This window comes from Petromyzon marinus, chromosome 13 (genome assembly GCF_048934315.1).
Source record: "Petromyzon marinus isolate PM22_M1 ecotype Great Lakes invasive population chromosome 13, UKy_Petmar_22M1.pri1.0, whole genome shotgun sequence".
In the NCBI taxonomy this organism is placed as follows: domain Eukaryota; kingdom Metazoa; phylum Chordata; class Hyperoartia; order Petromyzontiformes; family Petromyzontidae; genus Petromyzon; species Petromyzon marinus.
In genome coordinates, this window is record NC_133679.1 from 9,790,739 (window position 1) to 9,816,962 (window position 26,224).

Sequence of the window (26,224 nt, forward strand, 5' to 3'; positions counted from 1 at the left end):
GAAAAATATATAATTTCCCGTTCATGACGAATGAGTGATTAACAAATTACCCTAGTATTCAGGACTATTGTAACTCTGTACATGTATATGATTCTGATATTTCTCCTGAAATTGTCATATTCAAATGTCATCAAACGGTCAATCAATCGCTTGTTGCCAATGGGAAGTCACTATGGTTAGCTACATCTTTAGCAAGATCGAAATTAATCAAAAACATCGTACAATTAATCGCGGATACAAATGCAACGGGACTGAAATAACCACCTACCATTATATATAATTAAATTTCATTTTGAAATTAGTCTACTGTGTGTACACGTACGCACGGTGTGTAACTCGTGCCAACCGCCTGCTGTGTGAGTGAGGGCCTCACCCCACTTGGTGCGGGTAATAGGAGTTAATTGACCATACTTCACCACGCTGGTCAGTACGGGTTGATGAAGGCAGGGAGCGCTGGATGTGGGAGCATCGAAGTACGGTATGAAAATTTTTATTTTTTCTGCACTGCCATCTGTTGCCCGCACAGTTGCACAGCCACACCGCATAATCATAACATGAGTAATTTATTATATATATCCATGTATCAGTGCACTGTTGGATGGAGGCCTCTGCACACTGTGTCGATGTCAGTGAAAGAGATTAAATGGCCAGACCACACTGGTCAGTACGGGTTGATGAAGGTGATTGTTTCACCAGACCACGCTGGTCAGTACGCATTGATGTACGATATTGTTTGACCAGACCACACTGGTCAGTACGGGTAGGTGAAGGAGATTGTTTGACTAGACCACGCTGGTCAGTACGGGTTGATGAAGGAGATTGTTTGACTAGACCACGCTGGTCAGTACGGGTAGGTGAAGGAGATTGTTTGACTAGACCACGCTGGTCAGTACGGGTTGATGAAGGAGATTGTTTGACTAGACCACGCTGGTCAGTACGGGTTGATGAAGGAGATTGTTTGACCAGACCACGCTAGTCAGTACACGTTGATGTACGAGATTGTTTGACCAGACCACGCTGGTCAGTACGGGTTGATGAAGGAGATAGTTTCACCAGACCACGCTAGTCAGTACACGTTGATGTACGAGATTGTTTGACCAGACCACGCTGGTCAGTACGGGTTGATGAAGGAGATAGTTTCACCAGACCACGCTAGTCAGTACGGGTTGATGAAGGAGATAGTTTCACCAGACCACGCTAGTCAGTACGGGTTGATGAAGGAGATTGTTTGACCAGACCCCAGACCACGCTGGTCAGTACGAGGTTGATGAAGGAGATTGTTTGACTAGACCACGCTGGTCAGTACGCGTTGATGAAGGAGATTGTTTGACCAGACCCCAGACCACGCTGGTCAGTACGAGGTTGATGAAGGAGATTGTTTGACCAGACCCCAGACCACGCTGGTCAGTACGAGGTTGATGAAGGAGATTGTTTGACCAGACCCCAGACCACGCTGGTCAGTACGCGTTGATGAAGGAGATTGTTTGACCAGACCCCAGACCACGCTGGTCAGTACGCGTTGATGAAGGAGATTGTTTGACCAGACCCCAGACCACGCTGGTCAGTACGAGGTTGATGAAGGAGATTGTTTGACCAGACCCCAGACCACGCTGGTCAGTACGGGTTGATGAAGGAGATTGTTTGACCAGACCCCAGACCACGCTGGTCAGTACGGGTTGATGAAGGAGATTGTTTGACCAGACCCCAGACCACGCTGGTCAGTACGGGTTGATGAAGGAGATTGTTTGACCAGACCCCAGACCACGCTGGTCAGTACGGGTTGATGAAGGAGATTGTTTGACCAGACCCCAGACCACGCTGGTCAGTACACGTTGATGAAGGAGATTGTTTGACCAGACCACGCTGGTCGGTACGGGTTGATGGTCAAGGAGATTGTTTGACCAGACCACGCTGGTCGGTACGGGTTTGTGAAGGGCCCAGGACTGGTTCGGATATCACTCACAACTCGTTTATGTAAATCTAAATAAAGTTTCCAGTTTCACAGTACAATGAAGATAATCAATGAAACTGATACTCATTAATGTATTTCAGCTGGTGAGGCCCGTTGATAAAAGCTGCTCTTTTACAAGGACAACCAGCCTCTGGACTGGCCAAAAGCTAACAATGACATCACGATACATCTGATTAAAAAATATTTTTTTACAATAATGCAGTGAGGATGAAAAACACAACATAGGTAATCTGCACACAGTCATGACTCTGCCTGTGGCAGCCGTTTGTTCTAACCATCCAAAGCCTCAATCCACACTTGAACAAATCGTCCCTTCACTTTTCCCAAACGCGCCAAAGTTGTACACTCCAAGAAAGTTTTGGCATTGCCTCGAACCATATAAATTTTATTTTTAAACTCTCTTTTATGTCTCCCAAAACTATCGTGTAGCATTCGTGCTGTTTAAATTGTCTCCATCTGTCAGCGGCAAATGCACTGTCCCGTAGCGGGCAGGCAGGTGGGGGGGGGGGCTGTTATGTCCCCAACAAATTTCCGTCGCTTAAAAAAAAAATCCACGGACGTTTGTGATTCTTGTTGGCGAAAGGAGAGATACTTCCGGATTCAATATCGAAAAAGAAAACATTTACTTCGGCCACACTGACATCGTCTTCCATACCTCTGTAGAATTGCAGTTTTTTTTTCCCTGCCAAAAGCGGTGCAGGCCGCATTCCGTATCTGTCGGTGACGGCTGGAAAGCTGTGGCTGTTCCAGATGATTGTACGGCAAGAAAAGAATTAACAAAAGGTCAAGGGCGAGTGAGCAGTGGGCTGACTGCTCTCTGAGTAATGCCTTCTCATTACTCTACCTCTATTCCATCCCTTTTCAATAATGCACCATCGTTTCAGTTCAGTGGAACTTTTGGTCTCACAGACACAATCACTGGCTGCCCGCTTTCGTCATTGTTAGAGTGCATTTCCCCGACAAATGACTTAAGCGCACGTGGAAATTCATTGGAACTTGATGGGCCAAGGTCTGACAACCACAATGCTTCACTATGAGCGTCGGGTTTAGGAGTAAAGATGACTTGGATTTTGAGGGTTTATTTCCTTATTTATGTGAAGACTCCTGCAGTACTCTAATTATATATATTTTAATGCTATTGAAACTGTACTTACACATAATTTCAAGAGAAGTGTGCATCTTTGAAACATCCATTTCACTTCATCACCAAGCCCTCCTCAAGGAAAATAAAATATATCACTGAGCTGTAAATACTGGTAAAGTGTCCACATTGATTGCAGTAAAAAGCAGCTGAGGAAATTGATAGAAAGAACAAATATCAGGGTGGATGAGGTCAATAAAACTTAATTTTCTCGGTTTGTCACATTCTGCTCACTACACTGAATCAAGTAAATTAATTGTTCTGCCAGTTTCTCCAACGTCCTTTGAATATGCCAGCACTGGAAAAGACCTACACACTGAGGCACGTATTTGTTCCAATTGAAAACAAAAATCAAGAAATCTCACCTTTGATATGCGAAGCACACGTTGTTATCGATGGCTCCTTTGAAGGGTATGTAGCGTGCACCGGAGACTTGAAATCTGGTCTTCTGCTCAGATATCTTAAGAATCAACCTGAAGGTAATTTAAATCAAAGTAAGCCATATTCTGCTGCCTATGTCCAAAATCACAAAGCCCTCCATTTATATTTTAAATATATGTTTACACCATTTTTTCATCAACATCAGCCATAGTCAATCCATTGCTTAATGAAGGCCTACCTGAGCTGCCACCATCTCTATAACAATTATTTCATGTAAGAATCCACCTAACACCTGCGCACACATTTCCATATATATGTACAAATGTATTAAAATGTATAAACAATATATACAATTTAAGCTTTCGTGACTACAGAAATTAAAATTTTAATCTTATTTTATTTGATTTCCACATACGTGACTTTACCGAAAAAAACAATGAGTATACAATATATACCTTCACAATAAAGGTTTTTGGGTTAGATCGCGTAAGTATAATTGAGTCATAACCCTCCACCACCCGACACAGCCAGTAAGGTTTGTCACGTAAACAAAACGCGCCAATTAGGGACTACTTCAGGCTACCGGTGTGTGCGGACAGTAAATCCACAACATTTACAATTTGGAGGGTTACGACACATTCATACTTTCGCGATCTAACCCAAAAAATCTTTATGAGGAATAATATTGGTCGCAAAAGCCTACGTGTGAAAATTACAATATATATTTTATTTTATACCTACGTGACTTTACCGAAAGAACCAAAGAGTATGAAAATATATAAATATTAAGGTGCTCCTCTTAAGTGAGGACTACCCGATTCAGGTGTTCATTTTCCACAACAGGCTTTATGAGTGGGATTCTTCCTTGTTGTTGAATTGTGCATAACCGAGACATTTTTGGTTTATTGAAGGATCTTTAGCGGGGGTCGTTAAACATTGTCCTCCGTTTTAAATAAGGACCACCCTTATATTTTATTTAATTGACAAAAATTCTGTCATTTGTTTTTTTATTGTTTTCCTGCTCATATGAAGAAGAATGAATCGGTTAGCATATATATTTACATTGTCACTATAATCGCAACTTTGATATGAATTGCTTTGCAATTTTCCATGTTTTATTGTTGCTTGATCTATAATGAAAAAAGTGTCCCTTCCCCCGCTGTGCTGCGTGGCACAATAAGTGTTCCCCGCTCTATAATTGTACATCTTGTAACCCTGCAGTGCTCATCACACAGCATCACCGTAAAATACCATCATTATGAAGCACAATGTGAAGCCCGTGATTGAATGCAATTTCTGTTGGAAAGAAGAATTAGCAATCGTAGCATACGGCACAGCGTGTGACTAATGTGCGACCGTGACTCAGGAAGAATAGGGAACTTGTCTTAGGTTGATTTTTTTTTTACACCTGGGCTGATTTGAGCCGTAATATGCTCGAAAAGGGCATTTCTGAAATGTCAGATGCAGACTTTATTGAGATGTATTGCATCGCCACTTACGAAGCTTGTCCTGCACGCAGCTGACGTGAGCACCATCTCACTAAAACCTCGCATCACGGGAGTGCTGAACAGGCAGTGTGGACACTTAGGAAGAACCTCTCTGTGATAAAATATAAATACAACAGTCCATTAAAAAGTGACCTTGTGTTCCTACAAAAGCAAGTCGACGTTCATGTTAATGCTGTGTTTTTTTTTTATATATAGCTGCAATGTAAGAAGCGGTAATTTGCGATGCAAAGGGAAGAGAATGCTGTAATGCACAAGAGAAGGTTTATTCTAATGTAAATTATCTTTTTGATGTGCCTCATGAATTCAGAGGATGCTTCCTGATAAAATAAAACTAAATAAAAAATGTAAAACTAATTTCCCGTTAAAGAGTAAATAAAGGGAAGAAGAAAAAAAGACAATCAAATGCATAAACAATATATATTTTTAAATACCTGTTATTTTCTACGCGACGTAACTATTACAAGCACTTTTTTGCTGTTGACCCTATTGCATTCATTCATTCGGAGATGAAACAATGCAGCTTGTGGCTCGATTTGTGCGCAATTTGCTCCGTCGGAGGTAACGTTACAATGCGCAAGGTCTCCTTGGCCACGTGACCCGCGCGCGCGTGCCCGGGTTAGCACGTGGGCAGTCGAGCGTGTTTACCGGTGTACACGTGAGCGTTTCAGATGTTCGCGTGCTCTCCGAGAGGGGTGTATGCCAGGCAAAGCAGCACATCATGTCCATATTTGTGGCAGGCTCTCCGGCATATGTGTAATACGTATGAAATGTTTTATTTATTTATTTCTGATGCGTTTCAAACCGTTTGTTGAATACTTTATTTTAAGGCAGCACACACTGTAATATATTGCTAAAATGATGTACAGTATAAGTAGAACTACGTCATTTTTACCCCGTGTACGAATAAGACATTATTTTTGGTCAATCAGCCTATTGGCTGATCCAGACCAAATATTATCCAGCAGCATTTGTTTAAGCAAGCAAAATATCTGGACCGGTTTCAACCTTCTGGGTCTCATTAACAGCAAGGCTTGTTAAACAAATCATGCTGGGTAAACAGAACTCCATCTCAATGATGCGGTCCTGATCAATGCAAAAAGCAATATGTATTTGTATCAAATATATTGCATTATATAGTGTTTCTCATTATAGTTTTGTCATACGTTTGCATGAATATTGCTGGTATGTTTAAAAAATAAATGAACACATAGCCGTTCACAGTATATTTGTTCAATTTACCTAAAGTGGGTAGTATAGCATATAAAAGTTACAAATAATTCAAATGACATGACATACTTTATACCATCGCTAATCATTTAAAAATGTGTAATCGTCTAGTATATTTCCTTCCTAAGTGGCTGTAATACAATTCATCAGACATTTAAAAAAAAACGTTTTCGGCTATAGGCAATCGGAAATTAGTTATGAATGTCTTCTAAGACTGCAAATTAATTCATTGCTTAACAGTGTCATACATTGTTTTTTCTTAAAGTACAAATCCTACATTCTGGGCCAGGCAATTTACCCTCCGTTTGCATAAAAAAAAAATTGCACTGCGCTGGAAAATGGAAGCGGTTATTAGGAAAAGTGTTTCGGGAGATGGGTTTTTATTGCAGGCTGTATAGCGAGGACCGATGAATTATTCAAAGGCGGCACCACGACCGGTGACGGTGGCCCCGGCCCCCCTTCGGTGGGGCTCTGAGGGCAGCAGCTCGCAACCGCGGCCACCTGCCGATCCGGCGTGCCCAGCCAAGTGAGCCCGCCGCCACCCGGACTGCCAGCAACCTGTCTGACAAATGGGATGGATTGCAGAGCGGGGAGGGGGGGGGAGACAAAGGGTGTCTTGGGGGGGGGGGGGCGATGGAGCTGGGTGTCAAAGAAAAGGGATGTGAGAGATGGGCAAGTTGAGTCAGGTGTGGCAGTCGGAGGGGGTGGCGGCGGGGTTCTGGAGAGCTAGAGGGGAAATGAAAAGCTTTCCGCTTATGCCACGCACACACACGTGCCCCACACACACACACACACGTGCCCCACACACACACACACACGTGCCCCACACACACACGTGCCCCACACACACGTACCCCCCCACACACACACACGTGCCCGTGCCCCACACACACACACACGGGCCCTCCACACACACACAGGCCCCCCACACACACACGGGCCCCCCCACACACACACACGTGCCCCACACACACACACGTGCCCCACACACGTGCCCCACACACACACGGGCCCCCCCACACACACACACGTGCCCCACATACGTGCCCCACACACACACACACACACGTGCCCCACACACACGTACCCCCCCACACACACACACGTGCCCGTGCCCCACACACACACACACGGGCCCTCCACACACACACACAGGCCCCCCACACACACACGCCCCCCCCCCACACACACACACGTGCCCCACACACACACACGTGCCCCACACACGTGCCCCACACACACACACGTGCCCCACACACACACACGTGCCCCACACACGTGCCCCACACACACACACGTGCCCCACACACACACACGTGCCCCACACACGTGCCCCACACACACACACACACGTGCCCCCCACACACACACACACGTGCCCCACACACACGTACCCCCCCACACACACACACGTGCCCGTGCCCCACACACACACACACGGGCCCCCCCCACACACACACACGTGCCCCACACACACACACGTGCCCCACACACACACACACACGTGCCCCACACACACGTACCCCCCCACACACACACGTGCCCGTGCCCCACACACACACACACGGACCCCCCCCACACACACACACGTGCCCCACACACACACACGTGCCCCACACACGTGCCCCACACACACACACGTGCCCCACACACACACACGTGCCCCACACACACACACACACGTGCCCCACAAACACACACACGGGCCCTCCACACACACACACAGGCCCCCCACACACACACGGGCCCCCCCCACACACACACACGTGCCCCACACACACACACGTGCCCCACACACGTGCCCCACACACACACGGGCCCCCCCCCACACACACACACGTGCCCCACACACGTGCCCCACACACACACACACACGTGCCCCACACACACGTACCCCCCCACACACACACACGTGCCCGTGCCCCACACACACACACACGGGCCCTCCACACACACACACAGGCCCCCCACACACACACGCCCCCCCCCACACACACACACGTGCCCCACACACACACACGTGCCCCACACACGTGCCCCACACACACACACGTGCCCCACACACACACACGTGCCCCACACACACACACGTGCCCCACACACACACGTGCCCCACACACACACGGGCCACACACACACACACGTGCCCCCCCCCACACACACACACGTGCCCCACACACACACACACGTGCCCCACACACACACACACGTGCCACCCCCCCACACACACACACACGTGCCCCACACACACACACGTGCCCCACACACACACGTGCCTCACACACACACGGGCCACACACACACGTGCCCCACGCACACACGTGCCCCCCACACACACACGCACGTGCCCCACACAAACACATGTCCCCACACACACACACACGTGCCCCACACACACACACGTGCCCCACACACACACGTGCCCCACACACAGACACACACGTGCCTCACACACACACACGTGCCCCACACACACACACGTGCCCCCCACACACACACGCACGTGCCCCACACAAACACATGTCCACACACACACACACGCACGTGCCCCACACAAACACATGTCCCCACACACACACACAGGCACCACACACAGAGACACACGTGCCCCACACACACACGAAAGAAAATGAGCTTCTCACGATGAGCAAGTCATAATGCGCCGGCCATGATCTACCGCACGTATTAATGTCGAAACTCTTTATGTGGCCTGCGATGATAAGGACTCGGTGATTATCGAAAGCTGGTGACCGTGCTGTTCTTCTGCTTCAGAGGTTTAATTCACATTCAGCGGAATGTATCTGATCCTTCCCTTCGCGCCGCTGCTGTTATTAATAATGCAGGCGCTCGTAAATATAGGAGAGTGTTAGCTGAACACGTCCCCTTGTCAACTGTTGTAAAGTCGGTTAGGGATTGCTGCATGGAAATTGATGTGCTATATAATTTAGGAAAGGCACTATTATAAAACTACAACTCTCCAGAGATGGACAATAAAAAAAGGAAAGTGCTTCTGCAGATATAGAATTTTAATGTAATCCTTTTATTCTTGTATATATTTTACATTAACTTTGTGCGACTTGTGCGGATGATAAATGGAATAATAAATAACAATACTCTGCAAGTAACAACAAATACTAAGAATCGTTGACTCCCATTAACGTTTCTGAAAAATTATGACGAATTTGGTTCGATACATTTAAAATTTATATCTTATGCCCCCTCGTTGAGCAAACAGCAAAACATATCACTTGTGCTGTCACTTCTTAAATCTGCTTTACGAAGTGAACTCTGACATTTGGAGCATAATTCAGTAACGTCAGGCCAATGGAAATTGTGAATGTCATTGATTTATGGGTGGTGCAAGTTTGCCAACAAATTAAGCACTTAAATCTTTATGACATTTTATAGTTTACCCACAGATGATTAAACAGCCATACATTTCAGAAGCAACTTTGCTAATTGTTTACTCACACAATCTATTGGCCATTGGACAAATATTATAACATTCGGGCAATAAAAATAAGTGACTTTTCAAATAGATAATCATTATAATTATCGATTAGTACTGCACCACTCATCAAAATGTGTTTGATCTGTTTTATTTGCATTGTGGCCTTGGATTTTAATGAAAGTATATATTAGTTTATGACTCTTAAGTGGTGTAAAAAAATGCGTGTCGTCAAGCCCTCCTCCACCCGACACATCCAATAAATAAAAGTCTCAAGTGAATCAAACGTGCTAAGTTCAACGAGCAATCAACTGTTGTTATTAACTTGGATCGCGTGCGTGACTGCCGATGACTGATCCGGAAGCGGTTTCACTCCAGATCCGTACTCATGTTAACCACCCGAGGATGCTAGATGTAATCTCCAGCGAAACGTCGGACTCATTTAAACGTTGTGAGATTACCCTCCAACAATCCCGTGTGCTGCTGAACCACTCGTAAATTTGGTACGATTGATTCACGTGACACTTTTATTTATTCGCTGTGTCGGGTGGAGGAGGTTTAACGAAACACATTTTTTATTACTCGACCTAACCCAAAAATAAACCAATTATGAATCATAACATTGGTCGTATAAAATTACATATATTTTATTAATACAGTATACGTATAAACAAGTTCCAGTTTCCACTGACAAACTATGCTTTTAATAGTTTAATAGCCAGTGTTTTATAGATGGAAACATGATGCATTGCAGCTATAAAAGATTAACGTAATGTCTTGTAACGTCGAAGAACGAACGCACGTGGAGTAAAATCAGAGTGGTAAACAAACCTCGTGCTCGCGGATTAAACAGGATTAAACATTAGCAGGGTTGACACAATGAACGCGCGCCTCTCGTATTTTGCCTCGGCAGTCGCATGCTGTCACGGTAAAACCTGGCCCAATATTGTCACTGCAAATATCCCTACAGTTCGGACATCTACCTGCACAGATAGCAAATTAATGTAATGCCATACAGCTTGATATCATGAATACACAATCTGCACACAGTTATGTAGTTCTAAATAGCTCTGAGACTATGAATAAATGAATATAAATGTTATTACATTATTCATTTTGATACGGAAATGCAAACTAGGTATGCTTTATATAAACACAAATATACCATGTTATCTGACGGATATTTTCCCCCTTATATCTTGCGAAAGGGGCCATGTGACCAGTAAAGGCTAGATAGCTATATTTTTCTAAGCACCTTACAGTGCACTTTAGATGTATAAAAGTTCAAGAGAAGCATTCAGCTTCATTGTATCATTGCAGAGCCTGTAAATATTGCAATCCAGGTAGCATGACACCTCATAAATGATTAACAAAATATACCCCCCTCCCTCACCCCGCCCACTAAGACCGCTGCATATTGAATGACGCGTGTCATCAATATGAACATCCAAGCACAACAAAAACACGCACTTCCTTGGGAAGCCGAGCGGCAGGTATATCATAACACACGCGCCAGCTGAATATTCTATCAGCGCTGTGGTTTTTTGAAGCCGACAGAAGGATTCAGGATATCAAGTTGCAGCAAATCATAGGGATCTCTGCACTGTTTTATTTTTCATTGTGCCAGAGGCATCCGAGGGCTTTACAGAGAAAACAATCCCTTGTTTTATTGCCTCTGGGTGCCGCATCCCCCACAAATCAATGTCAGATGTGATGCACCAAAGGTGCTGATGTAGTGAATAGTGCATTGCATTGTGGGGGGTGCGATATCCACCCCCACTGCGTACTACCCCCCCCTCTCCCACCCATCCCCATAACCCCATCCTCCCCACCGCACTGCCACAATAGCACCTTTGTGCAGCCGCCTGTGACGAGGCCGGGCTTTAGAAATCCGGTCGAGTGGCCATGTGTGTTCAGGTGTGGCCGCAGAAAAAATGCGGCGTGCGCTTTAACGGCGCATTTTGAATGCCTCCGGCCGTGACCCACACTTCTTTCTCATTTGCTTGGCTGCAGTCCTCCCCCCCCCACCCAGCCCACACCTCTGTCGGAGTGAAGCACGTGTCACCAAATAAAGGAGGTGTGATTGTGCCCGCCGTAAGTAAGGCGATTAATGCGATTAGGCTGGCTGCTAATTAAAGCACCCGTTATATGACACCGAGTTTGATTTAATGAACGGACCTCATTCAGATTTACATTGGCCCAGCGCTGTGGCCAATAGTCATGACGTTTTTTTTTTGCGACGGGTCTTTCCGGTCACCGACTACGTCGGCTGATTGATGCAGAATTAATGTAGAGGGGACATTTTAGCCGCTGATCGGTAATATTTGGTTAAACGTATTACGTTACGTGATTAAAATTAATAAAAACCCACATTACAGTTTAAATTATATTTTTTGTCAGTTTGAGTTTCCACTAATTTCCTTCTATCCAATTTCGGATGTAACGCACCGTCTCATATTTGTGCATGTGCGTAAAAAAAGAATGCACGTAGGTGTAAAATTGACTTGTGGCAGTTTATTAGCAAAAAAAACACAGATGCAATTACGCTTATCCCACGTTTAAGTGGTCTACCAAACCCGATTAAGCGTTGTCACCGTAGGTGGGTAATGTCCTCGGCTGCCTGGGGCTGAGCTCCAGAAAATCCCCCCCCCACCACCAGGCTGTTGTGGAAGATCTGGTGGGGGGGGGGGGGCTTTGGTGCCGCGGGAAAATCCATGCGAAATTAAATCCTCAAGTTCCTCCGTCCATGCGATAACAATTGTCTTGCACAATAGTTTATACAACGACAGACCGTGCAAGCTAGCGTCGCACGCCAGGATACCTCGGCACAATGTTATTCTACAGACGTGGAAACCTTTTGCAAAAGTACCGTAATATCTCTGAGGGTTGACACATTTTGTATGTGGCTGCAAGAGACCATATGTGCCCGTGCGATAACAGCTGAAGATCTGCTAATTGCTGATAAATACCTTGTTCTTGCATGTACGTAACCTCAGTTTCGCGAACACACACTGCGGGAGCAGTGAAATTAATGCGATAAAGGTCGCTTTCACAGTGACCTTTCTTTGTTAAGGTACTGATGTTCATTACACACAGTGCCGTATGAAGTGGGAACAATGTCGAGTTGTAAAGTGGCTCTCTGATACGTTTTATAAGCACTTAATTGTCACGATATTTAATTGCTGCTTTGTCTTGTTGCCCTTTATTTTTTTTAAATTATCGTTTTCCTTATGCAGGAAATACCGAACATTTGTATGTAATAGGTGCTGTTTTGGGCCATTCTCCTTCTTCAGTGCAGAGTAGGACCATTGCCAGAGCTATTTATGAATGTTTGGATTTTATTATTTGAGTATGATAACAACAAAATGTTTAATATGTATAGCGATGTCCATGATCTGAACATCACTGGATGGAATAATTGATCTGTTGCGATTTCATGAAATTCTAAAAGTTCATACATTTACATCAGGGTTTGTCGGTAATGCATTAGTGGTCATTTTAATTGCACACTTTATGTGTGCTATTGTGAATCGTTACACATTTCTGTAAAAAGAATTCTGCAAAAAAATTATGATGCTTTTGTGACGTTTGGTCCATCTGTCAGCTTGATGGAATTATTTCATTCTGGTGGACACTAGATAGATAATGGGCCCTAAATTATAGCGTGTTCCCATCACCTACCGCAAGGCAAAAGCATTCTGCCAAGATAATAGTCAGGCCATACATCTTTCACAAACGAAAAAGCACGAGTTGCCACCACCTTGCCATTGGGCGCAATCATGATGATACAAAACTCAGCCTCAAGCTTTGTGCAGTTATTTCTGTAAAGCTGTCAGTCTCGCTAAGCTATGGCGGCACGTCACCGGAATGGACACGGAACGAGGAAAAAGCATCTGTGCTGGCACAGTGTCTGCATGCAGAGCGAACCGTCGGCTCCCGGTCGATCGTGTCTCAATGTGGTAATGCAGCAGCCATCGATTGATTTAGCTTTTTAATTCCCATGCCATTAGTCAAAGTCACCTATTCTTTGACTCTTTTGTTTACAGTGCCCTGGTTACGATTTATTTGTGCTGTTTACTGCCGTTCGGGCAGATCGTATCGATTGTAAATGCACTGCAGACACACATCACAGCGTTGTGCCAGCATTCTAGATCTCTAATATATTTTAAACAGTGGCTTTATCAGGCACTTGACATTAATGTATAATCAATACTGGGGTTTAAAAAAAAGGTCCTAATGTTTTTAAGATCATTTATAGGACGATTAAGCATTGAAATTATGCGATAGTAGTTGTATCGATTATCCAGCGAGAGCACGCCTTGCCAACGCTCTTTGAGATCCTACGCGTGACCTCCACAGGCTATGATGGAAGGAGGCAAGGAGATCAAAAGGGGGTTGAGTTTTTCTTCCAGCTCAAACATAGATAAGTAATTTAATGTGCAACGTATCACTACGAGGCTTAGTGATAACGCGCGAATGCAGCGTTGATTGTTTGTCATGAGCACGGTGGGAATTAGCTTTCTGACAAATTCTGCTTGTTCACAAAATAATTGTTCGATTAATTATTTACGAGAGGGAAAAACATTTTAGTTTGCCTTGTGTGTGCGTGTCTCTTTAGAAGCATTGTACGGTGCTTACATGCGGAACGCATGTTGACACCGTGCCTGCCGGTTGAGGTTCTGCGTGTGTTGTGTATAAAACGACGTCGCATATCCGACTCGCTGGGAACTGAAGTATACACAGGTGTATATGTGAAAAAGGTCTGACGTGTGAACAGCTGCAGAATGTCACAGTTACATTGTGTACAAACACTGCGGTGGGTGTGGGCAATTTAGAGTGAATTTGTTAGAGCAGTTTTCTGAATATGCGGATATGTGACGTGCTGTATTTGAAAACGCTTCGCAGGATAAATGTTGACTTAAAGCTTTCATGACTGCTGGAATTCATATTCTTTTGGGTCTTTCGGTAGAGTCACGTAGGTGGTTCAATGGCGATCGTTGGTGTTGTGATCGAAACGTCGTAGTTTGTTATTTTGCTTCACAGGGTGCCTAAAATCAAAGCGTAAATTGGCAAATGTTGACATTGTGAGTCCGCCAATATAATTAATATATATTGTTTAAAGTACCTGTATCTCTGATGTATATGTAGTTGACTATATACACAAGAGTGCAACGAAAATTACGTATTTGTAACATTTTAACGCAAGAAACTTCCCCCATCGTTTCAACTGCTGTGCCGGGAGGTCAAATAGAACGAACGACCACCGGACTGCAGGCACAGTGTGTTCACCATCACACCCCGGTGGCATCCCAAGGTTGACAGGACAATCAAACGATGCGCAACATAACATTCTACATTAATTTGTTTAATATATATAAATAAAATCAAGCGGCGAATCCCTCGGAGGAGGACACCGGTGTTGGAATTTTCCAGAATGTGACTAATTTAACGGAAATCAATTGAAGACTATCACACGGTGTGAGTGGCGTTGGGGAGGTTCCACTCAACCGCTCATTGGGTTGCGTGGGAGCTGGCTCGGGGTGGTGGCGGGGCGTTTGGGGGAGGGGGGTGCCGCATCAGTGAAGCACAGAGGGTGGAGGGGGGACAGTGCGCCCGCAGAGCCTCCACCCACCAGCGGATGTCACCTTAATGAGCTCCCCTTTTTACACGTGTTCCGTGAGCTGCCGCTGCCCTCGAGCGAGTGAGGCTTTGGAGAGATGCCACGTTGTGCGGCGATGTTTGCCGAGTAATGCCTCTCCTTTTACCCAAGGGACGCGCGCCACCATCCTTTTGTGGTCCGTTTCACGCCCGAGATTTTGCCCCCCCACCCATCCACACTTTTCTTTTTGTGTCCATGAAAAGCCAATTTTCGTAACGTTTACGAGACCGCCAATATTATAGACGTCGCCCCCGGGCGGTGCTTGTAATGTTGAAATGGTGATGCGGTAATCACCGGTTGGGGCCGCTAGATTGGACAAGCGACAAAGCGGAGATGCGCTCGTTTTATTTCATTTACCACTCGGTCGCGTCAAGAGAATGACGGCGGTCGCCTTGATACGCACGGCGACAAACTCGTTACGAGTCGGCAAGGGTCTTGGCTGAGGCTCTCTGCAACGATGTTTTTTTTTCCCGTATTCAAATATGGTGATGTCATTTTTTTAATTTAATCGGTGATCTGGGACGGTGGAGGAGGGGGGGGGGAGAAAGTAAAAAAAATCAACCAACAGTTTTTGAAACGAGAAAAAAAACTGCAATATTGATTAACTACAAACATAAGCACACTATTATCCTCCTTTCCATCACTTAGGCTGGTAAATGGGATGACTGAGGCTAATGGATTTCCAGCGGAGCAGTTGACATAATGTCATTACGTGCGTGGCGGCGGCGGCTTAATGCTGACGGATGCGGCTGTTAGCACACAGCACTGAGTCCAATTCAATCCGGTCTCTTGCATTATGCATACACTGTGTTCTACACGTGCAGTTGTGAGGGTTAGGACCACGGGAACCCAGCGAGTGTAATGCTGTACCTGTCAGCTGTTGTGAGCTCCTAAATTAGACAATAATTTGGGCCGATGTGTTTATTTTTAATTTCCAGAAAACGCAATTACACGTTTCCTAATAATTAAAGAAAGTGCCTGAAATGCGGTGCTATTTATGAAATGTATCCACCAATAATGAGAATTGTGATTGGGAAACTATTTCCAAATTCACGTAATTACCCGTGAACATTTTAACGCAGTGCCGTATCCTTCCAATTTGCATTTCATTAGTAAACTTTTATTCGGTCATAATCGTAAATCATTTCCATTTTAAGACCATACTTCTTCTAATCATGCCATGTTTAATGCTAAGGAAATTGATTCATTAACTGCATGTGGAGATGAGTTGAGCACACTTTAATAAAACCGCTCGTGACAAAAAAACCAGCATTAATGTTCCCTCGCAAATGAACACAAACAGACATCTTCCAAACGTATTGTAGGTCATGTTTAATGTAATTGTATCATAATCATTAACATTTTGCTGCGTCTGTATTCTGGGTGTTACGCACTCCGCAAAATGTGAACTCCCGATGTTTCATCTTGTAAATGGCTGATGAATAAGGAAATTACCCTCCGTGAGATTGGCTAACATGAGTTTTGACTCATAAACAGCTTCATCATGCAATTACTGAGGGATGGTACCATTACTTCATCAGCGGCCGTGCTTTAATCAGCCCGAGTCCGCATGCAAGATGCATTTGCGCGCTCATTACTTAACCCTTTAGCTCTGCAAAGCGTTGAATAGCTTGCAATTAGCACAACACAGCGTGCACTCTTTAATACTATTGCGCTGATAAAAAAAAAACCCGTTAATTTGCCATACAATAGGAATCCAAGCACAATGGAATTCCACAATCTTTAATGAGTATCATTAACGGAAGCCGACTATTAACAATACAGTTTGTACATGTATCTGTAAAACAGGAGGCCCTGCTCAATTATAAATTGAAGGGCCTCGCCGAATAAACTATCGAACAGTAGAGGTTCAAACTTTATGTTGATGTGCTTCTGCATTTTTAAACACAAACAATAAACACCCAGGTAACTTGTAATCCTGGCCTGCAAAGCCTAAAACAGTCTGCTTTACAGCATCTCCCAACAAAGAACGCGCATTAGCAGCTGTATGAATAACCCAAAAGGCCAATCCCCACAAGCAGTCTGCCGTAATGGAAAAAAAAATATTAATACGTCTTCTCGGCGCGACCTTCAGTTGACATTTTCTGCTCCGAGAATCAGACAGCTCATAATGGCGCATCAACAGCGTGAAGCCGAGGCAGACAATTATCTTTTGTCCTCAGCGCCGCTTCCACCGAGCGGAATAATGCACGTCCCCGGGCAAAATTTATGAAAAGCAATTCCTCTCCGCGCCCCGTAAATGAAGTCATGAATAATTCAGCGGCGGAGTAATGGCTGTCAAGGTGGCTTGTGAATTCACTCACCATCTTTTTGAAGGAGCGCCTGCACCCCCATTAGAGGCCGGTGGAGGAATATAGACATGATTGGGTGAGATGAGGCAATCAAACGTTCTACTTTAATGCGTCGTCTTCAATTTCCTGTTAAATCACATCAATGTCTGTAGCGGAGCTTTCTCTTTTTTTTCTTCTCTCGCTCCCTCCGTACGCGTGGACTTTTTTTTATCGCTACTACCAGCGATAACATTTACATATCCAAAGAGTGAGGAAATTATGCAAATGTTACAAAGCTGTAAATGTACATTTCAGCACTTAACAGCCAAACGGTTTGGGATCTTCTGACACCTGTTAATTTAACGATTGCGAGATGTTTTGTCAGCAGGGAAATTTAAAGCCCAACCCTCAGGAGGCCTCAAGGTATAGTGCTACAATCATTATGAATTGTAGCCGTGGTAATTTCAGATTTAAAATGTCTTACAATAATTTTCTGCTTCGCCGCATGTTTATGATGCAATAACTTTGCATGTTTATCAAAGTGTGTGTGTTCACCAATTTTTTTTGTTACACATTTCTATCTCGATCGTGCTCCTTGAAAACTATTTTTTTCAAGTGTTCCAACATGGCACGCCATGAACGGCGACATACCGTATATCAAACCTGCTCTGAAAGCACTCGGATGCAAATATTCAATTCAAGTTAACACTCATCGGAACAGCTTCCACCAGGTCTGCAGTAAACTTGCGTTAAGGTCCACGTGCGAGCAGCTATCGTCACAGAACAACAGGACATTTATTGCCGAATCTCACGCCGTTACTACTGATTTAACTCCTCCGAAATGTATGGTTTTTTTTCCTTTCGAACGTCGCTCTCGAACGTTCTGAAATCGTGACGCCATCCCGCTGAACCCAATCCGCGTACCGCATGTGCCTTCATTCTAGACTTCCTTCTCCCCACCAATAGAGGGGGTCGTTTAGGATGTTAAGGGTAGATCGACTGCATCAGCCAGGTGAGCAGTTGAACCTTATGGCGGGACCCTGGGCTCCTCGTCGGCCCCCGGCTCTCGCATAAACTGCGTTGCGACGTCATTTGATGTCTGTTGAAGGCGAACGGCACGGCAGTCTGTTCCTCTCGACGAGCTCTACACGATGCGCTCATCAAAGTTTCGTTTCTTCTGCGCATTCGTCCTCGCTGCTGCGCTTGGACGACACGACGTGACAACAGAATGGTCCGCTTGGACGACACGACGTGACAACAGAATGGTCCGCTTGGACGACACGACGTGACAACAGAATGGTCCGCTTGGACGACACGACGTGACAACAGAATGGTCCGCTTGGACGACACGACGTGACAACAGAATGGTCCGCTTGGACGACACGACGTGACAACAGAATGGTCCGCTTGGACGACACGACGTGACAACAGAATGGTCCGCTTGGACGACACGACGTGACAACAGAATGGTCCGCTTGGACGACACGACGTGACAACAGAATGGTCCGCTTGGACGACACGACGTGACAACAGAATGGTCCGCTTGGACGACACGACGTGACAACAGAATGGTCCGCTTGGACGACACGACGTGACAACAGAATGGTCCGCTTGGACGACACGACGTGACAACAGAATGGTCCGCTTGGACGACACGACGTGACAACAGAATGGTCCGCTTGGACGACACGACGTGACAACAGAATGGTCCGCTTGGACGACACGACGTGACACCAGAATGGTCCGCTTGGACGACACGACGTGACAACAGAATGGTCCGCTTGGACGACACGACGTGACAACAGAATGGTCCGCTTGGACGACACGACGTGACAACAGAATGGTCCGCTTGGACGACACGACGTGACAACAGAATGGTCCGCTTGGACGACACGACGTGACAACAGAATGGTCCGCTTGGACGACACGACGTGACAACAGAATGGTCCGCTTGGACGACACGACGTGACAACAGAATGGTCCGCTTGGACGACACGACGTGACAACAGAATGGTCCGCTTGGACGACACGACGTGACAACAGAATGGTCCGCTTGGACGACACGACGTGACAACAGAATGGTCCGCTTGGACGACACGACGTGACAACAGAATGGTCCGCTTGGACGACACGACGTGACAACAGAATGGTCCGCTTGGACGACACGACGTGACAACAGAATGGTCCGCTTGGACGACACGACGTGACAACAGAATGGTCCGCTTGGACGACACGACGTGACAACAGAATGTTCCGCGCCAGGTGGGTCGCGGCGTTTATGTGCGCAGGTGGGGACGGAGTCGCCAAAATTAATTAATTAAATACGATTTTGACTTCCCGGGGGTCCCGCCCAAAGGTTCAGTTGCCATTGCACATTTGGCACAATCATTGGCTACAAAGATCGCATCGCGGCTATTAAATTGGCGAAAAAGTTGGCACGTTCGCACACAAAGACATGCGGGCGCCGTACGTCTGTTGCAAGATGGTTCGGTGCTTCTCGCTTTGGGGGGGGGGGGGTGGAGGGAGTTGGAGGAAATGCCTGTGGTGTGAAAAGTCTGCAAGAAATAATGTCGCACGCATCCAAAGTTGGAGCATATGGCTGAGTAAGGGAGGCTGCAGCACAATGTTGTGATACCGTTGGCTCGGACTCGCTGCAGATGATAAGCGCTGGGATACGACGAATGAGACGGCTTGCGGAATTCAATAAAACGCTCCCTCCGGAGCTCATTAAACGGGTGCAGGGACCGTTAGTTATTCGGCACGTGGACAGCTCATGTGGCTTTAATCCATTTGCAAGTGATGCAATATGAGCTGGAGAGATGAACAACAACAAAAAAAGAGTTGAATGTGAACCGGGGCTGAAAAGATGCAGTTTTTCGTAATCGAGGCGGCACGGTATTCTCGCATGATGCATGAAGCTTGCCGCAGAGCTGTTGGCAAACCCATTAGGCTGCCTAACTGAATTATACATCAGCTGTAATTAACTCGCTCAGGGTTGTACTGCAATTAATGACTTGTTGATGTCTGATCATTCTTGCATGGCTAGGCGTTGCGGTGGCTTCCCTTGAAAGATGGAGTGTAAATTTGTCGAGCCGTTGTACGCGCGCCGCTGCATTGTGTCGTTTGTAAAAAGCGGAGGCGCCTTCGCAATTGAAATTACACCAGCGAGCACTCGCTCCCAAACGATATTGTGCAGAAGCCCAAATGTACCGACGGCAGTGCCTGTGGGGCCTCACAGCAGCGCATTAGGTCGAAAGAAATGTCAGTTTTTGAGGAACGGCTAAGCGCAGCTAATACAGAGTAACGCCACCCCGGCTGTCTGTCATCTACAGAACTCGCCCCGACACTGCGGCATCAAATCCAGATCACGCTACTCCCGCCTGGGCCTAACCGGAGGTGGCCATGGCAAAAGATGGCCCAGGGATATGGGGATCACCCTTTATATAAGGAGACGTTTGAAAATGATTTGATGTGACCTCGAGTCAGCTGTGTGTCCTCCTGTCATCCTTGCTACATCTGGGCTTAGGTATCTCATCAAACGTGCTATGAAATAAAACGCCTCGGAAATGCGCTGTTGAGAATGCCTTGGATTGAACTCACTGACATGTGGGTCACTTTAGGAATATCTTGGGCAGCATTTTGTATGCTAAAATACCAGGGACAAAAGTACTAATTCAATTTGTTCTGACAACGCCGATGTAGTTATTAAGTTATTGCTGCACCAACCAGTGAAATATGATTTTGTTTAAGCAATCTGAGGAAAAACGACATGCATTTTAAATGGGGGAGCAGTGGCTGGGCACAATGGTGAATATATTATAATGTGAAACGGGCAAGGCAAACCTGAGTTTTAATTTCTGGCCACAGCTAACATCAGTGGCGAGTGATATCTGAACTCCACTTAACGCCACCCTTCACCGATACACGCTGATCGGTGTGGTGAAGTATCGTCAAACGATCCCCACCACGTGGGCGAGGCCTTCGCTCAGCAGTGGATTGACAAAGGGCTGTAAATAATGATGCATTTGAAATAGAAATGTAAAGGTGCCGCCCTGAAATTACTCGCTCATGCCACTTCGAACAGAAGAGCCTGCACTAGAGGGAGTTCACAAGTAGGTAATTGGCCTACTCTTCCATACGGGCCGCACCTAAACTGCTGATTGATGAACTGTGGTGTATCCATGGGTGGACAGAGGTGGAAAGATTTAAGAAAAGTTGCACATCTACTGCTGCAACGGGAGATATCAAATGAAACTAACTAACGGTCACATGATGGCAGCATCATATATATGTATATATGCGTATATTTTAAATAATGTGTTTAAATACTGAATGTGTATCAGTCTATTCGTAAACCACATTAAACATTTAAATGTACTCTGCATGTATTTCTTTTAATAGAAATAAGTATTCTCCAACTGTAATATGAATCACTGGCAGAATATCACGTGAACATTTTTTTTTTCAAAACACCGGGGAAGTAATGGGTCCCTGTGTGCCATGTGCACCTGAAATAGCATTTTGTGGTGGTAAAATATTTCCAAACTTTAATAAATACGCCTTTAAATTCCATGTCACACTTTTCCCTCACTGGGAGCCATTTAAATAAAGGTGCAATTGGTTTATAATGTATGCATTCGCAGGAAGCTGCCAGCAAAATTCTCGGCTAAAAAATTCAGTTTGGTTTAATACCACTCTTCATTCTGTCAATGTTCATATTCCTTGTAGACTCAAACGTGGCATATTTCTAGAGCTGAACATCGGACATTGATTGATCTTGTATGAGGCTATATTACTCGGTTAGGTGTGGAAAGAGTGAACTTTTGACTTTGTTAAAGCTGTCAAATAAATGAATAAATAGCTCACGTTCAATTGCAGTACTCGTGGTCTCGATGATAAATCATCTGTTTGTTTAACGGCGTACATTTGTTGAAATCCGAGTATTAACACAGTGCAGTCAGTAAATATGTTTCAGTTTTGGCGGACGTTTCCAAAATATTGAGATCAGATGTTAAACTCCATTAAAGATTGCTTTCAAGAACGTATCCTTAAAATTAATATTTCATGTCGGTTAAATTTAAATAGTGTTTTGCGCAGATGCCTGGAGAATCACTCTGCCTTTATGACACTTAAAAAATATTTAGATGTAGAATTTATACTAAGTATTTACATTAAAAAAGGGCAGTGTGCAGGGTGGAATGCATTCTGGATTTGAAAGAAAAATAAAGTTTGGTCTGGGTTGTGCCAACTCTAATAGAGTGTGCTAGTGTGGGTGAATTAAGTAATTTCCGATCCAAGGTTGTGTGTTGAAAACGTTTCCCCTCTAACCTAAAAAATATTTGCTCAAATTCGCAGGCATAAACTGGGACGCTATGTATTTATTTATATGCTGATATTTTCAGATTTTTTTTATGGAAAAGAATCACCGAAACAAGTAAAAACTTTAAAGACATTTCCCTAAATATGAGGAGTACTTTAGATTTCCTGAACTGACATAAAAACGATTATTTTGAAATGAGACTTTCTCTCCAACTAATTTCTTCCACTCAGAGCAAGTTGTGTATGGCACCTGTTCAACATAAGCAACGCAGTCGAATTTTATACGGTTAACTTATTCATCTTCGTGTTTGATTTCGCTTCGTCGAAACGCAGTCATTATTCAAAAACGTTCTGCCAAACTATGCCAAGCGCCTGACACATTGAATATTTCCACTTTGTGTTATCGTGCGGGCAGTTACACGGCAAACGGCGGCTTACATTCAGTAACCCAGGCCAACAATACACTTTTTTAAAAATACGAACCCCCACCTCGAAGTGCTTTGCTTGTGGCCACATAGTAAAGGCAGACAATTTTGCATTCATTTACAGCAGCAGCAACAACAACAATACAAACTACAGAAAGCTAAACTGTTTTCCGTGAGAGAAAAAACAAATCTTGACTCAAATAAATTGTGCCCGTGTATTTAAGGCAATTAACAATATAAATAGTGCTTGTTAAAGTGTCTCTCGGGAGGATTGGGCCGCCGGCCCTTGTTAAACAAAAAAAAAACACGTTTGACTGCATCTTTATGACGCGTGCACGAGGCGATGTGTCGGTTTCGCTCGCGTGTCCGCGGGGGTGTTCGTACACGCGGTTGACTCCGCGGGCTCGTGTTCAGCTGGGCGCCCCTTGTTTGCCAGGGTTATTGCAGACACAACTGTTTACGAGAGCCAAAAGAAAAAAAAGTGGAAAAAAATGTAGCAAACCCTAATGCCATAAAAAAAACTTTATTGCAAACCGTGAAAATGTTATGGCAGTTGGGGTGTTACACTTAACTTTGTGTTTAAAACCTGGCAGTAAACGCAACTGTTGACTGCATTTGGGGTAGAAGGGAATGTGTGGGGTGTAGAGCCTTCTACTCGTAAGAAAATTACAGGACCGCGTAAACTTTGCTAACCCGTCTTTGCCAGCCCGAGAGCAAGAGCAAGCCAACACTTCCCTCAACGCAGAGAGACCCTCAACCTCTGTCGTGACAAGGGCCTCTCTGTGTGCTACGGAGCCGACTCTTTCGAAAATATGAGGTTGTACCCTAACATTTGTGCTGTCTCTACTCTGTCCAATGGCTAATCCTGTTTTTCTTGATACTTTCTGAGTGGGTCCTGGCCAGACGTATGAGGACACTGCAGTGCAATTCCCAGTGCCCTCTTACATCACTCCCCCCAGCGCGTGTCGGCAAACTTGAGTAGCTGTGAATCCAGATTACTCACAGGTAAGTGTCAGGAGGTTGCTGTGTACATCGTACTCGAAGCTGGCTGAAGTGGATATTTGTGCGGTAGTTATAAATCTGAGCTTGCCAAAACACGTTGGTGGAGGTTTTTATTGTGTGGGCCAGAACTATTTAGCATTATAATATAAAAAAGCCCCACTATAAATCAGCAGCACAGGTCATACTGACCCAAAGCATTGCATTTGTTGGCCAGCCTACAATAACCTGGCCTATTCTGTAATTTTATATTCATTGTTATGCGTTTGAACGAAATGTCCAATGCTAATAGAGTTACATCAAATGATGTGGAAACGTGGCTGCTGTTCTATTGAGCAAAGGGTCCATTTGCTTTGAAAACCACTGAAATAGAAACATCAGAGAGATACGCGTGTCCCAGTGGAACTGGCTTCTTTTTTTTCGCTTCGCGTCATGTGCTACAAGAACACCCACAGCCTCTTTTCAAAATAGCCTTGTGCCATTTTCCATCCTGAAAGGCTGTCAAGATCTGATCGTGCCACTTGCCCAGTGAATCACCATTCCTCCTCTCCTCCTCGCAGCCCAGGGCTGTTATCGCAGACTGTCAGGATGAGTTATCCTCCTCCACATTGATGTTCCAGCTGCTGGTGCCAGACGCCCAGTGCTGGTTGTGATACAATGGCTTAATGTTGTCCTCCATATCCAGTGATTGAACAAAACTAAAGAAGCAAACAATTGAGCACTGTGCCTCAACATTTCATCAATGCTTAAAGTGGATTTGCTCAAAGTTAAGGGCACGAGTGGCCACAGTCCAACCAAACTTGGAAAATGCTTGCAGACAAACGTAAGGTTTAATAAACAAATGAGGCTAAATCCATTTATCCAAATATATTACCCAATGCCCACTGTGTATTGTAGTTTCGTATTGTCAGATTAATTTGAGCATGGATTAACCCTAACTGTCTAACACAGTCAAATCTGCGAGTCTAATTGTGTTTGCCAGTGTTCTAACTGCTTCACGTCTGAAGCTGTAATGTTTCCATGAAATGTCTAGGACACATTTTTTTTGCGCAATCAAGGAATGTTATCTCATTGATGACAACTCAATTTGGGTCGGTTCGCCGTTCCACCAGCTGGGTGTGCTGGGGTAACGTGTCGGTAATCTCACCTCCGAGATCGGCGAAATTCCCCCTGGAGCGGCTCTCTAGAGTTGCCTCCAGCAGAGGCCCTTCAACCAGCAGTGGCACAAGGAAGCAACTGCTGGGCTGCACTTTTACCTTTTACATTTAAAACAATAAATGTATTTTCAAATTCTTACATAGTGTATGGGGTTATCTCTATATGGGGCCTATGTAATCATTAATTTAATAACGGTTAGACCATCAACAGAAACAAAATAAAATGGGGAAAAACTCATTCCCTGGGTCACAGACCTAGAAACAGGCTATATACAATGGCCATATGACCTCTGGACAAAGACTTTTCAGACTTGGCTTGCGTTTGCATGGAGCCACAGGATGCCACGAGCTGCTGTGGCCCAAGTCCAAAAACACAATGATGACTGATGATACTTTTATTTGTGTAATATAATCTTCAAATAAAAGCCATCACTGTACAGTGTATTACAGCGACGTTGTGAATTTGGCCTCGGATGTAACGTAGACTTGAGTACAGGATCACGAAGCCGTCCCTGCAATGTCTTGCTCAGGCCACTACCTAGCAGAAGGGCCTGCACTAGAGGGTGCTCAAGAGAGCCCCTCGAGAGGTCGTTGGCCTACTGCCACGGTGGCCAGATGTCTGGAACACGTGGGAGTATCCACACTTTACCCAACCACAAACGTCCTGCCGGTCGACTGCGGCGGCTGTGGTGTGCCC

At 45.1% G+C, this 26,224-nt stretch overlaps 1 long non-coding RNA gene across 2 annotated transcripts in view; it reads left to right on the forward strand.

Moving 5' to 3' along the window:
• Positions 1-26,224, forward strand: part of LOC116941985 (uncharacterized) — a 130,081-nt gene that overhangs the window by 40,825 nt on the left and 63,032 nt on the right. The window lies entirely within an intron of this gene.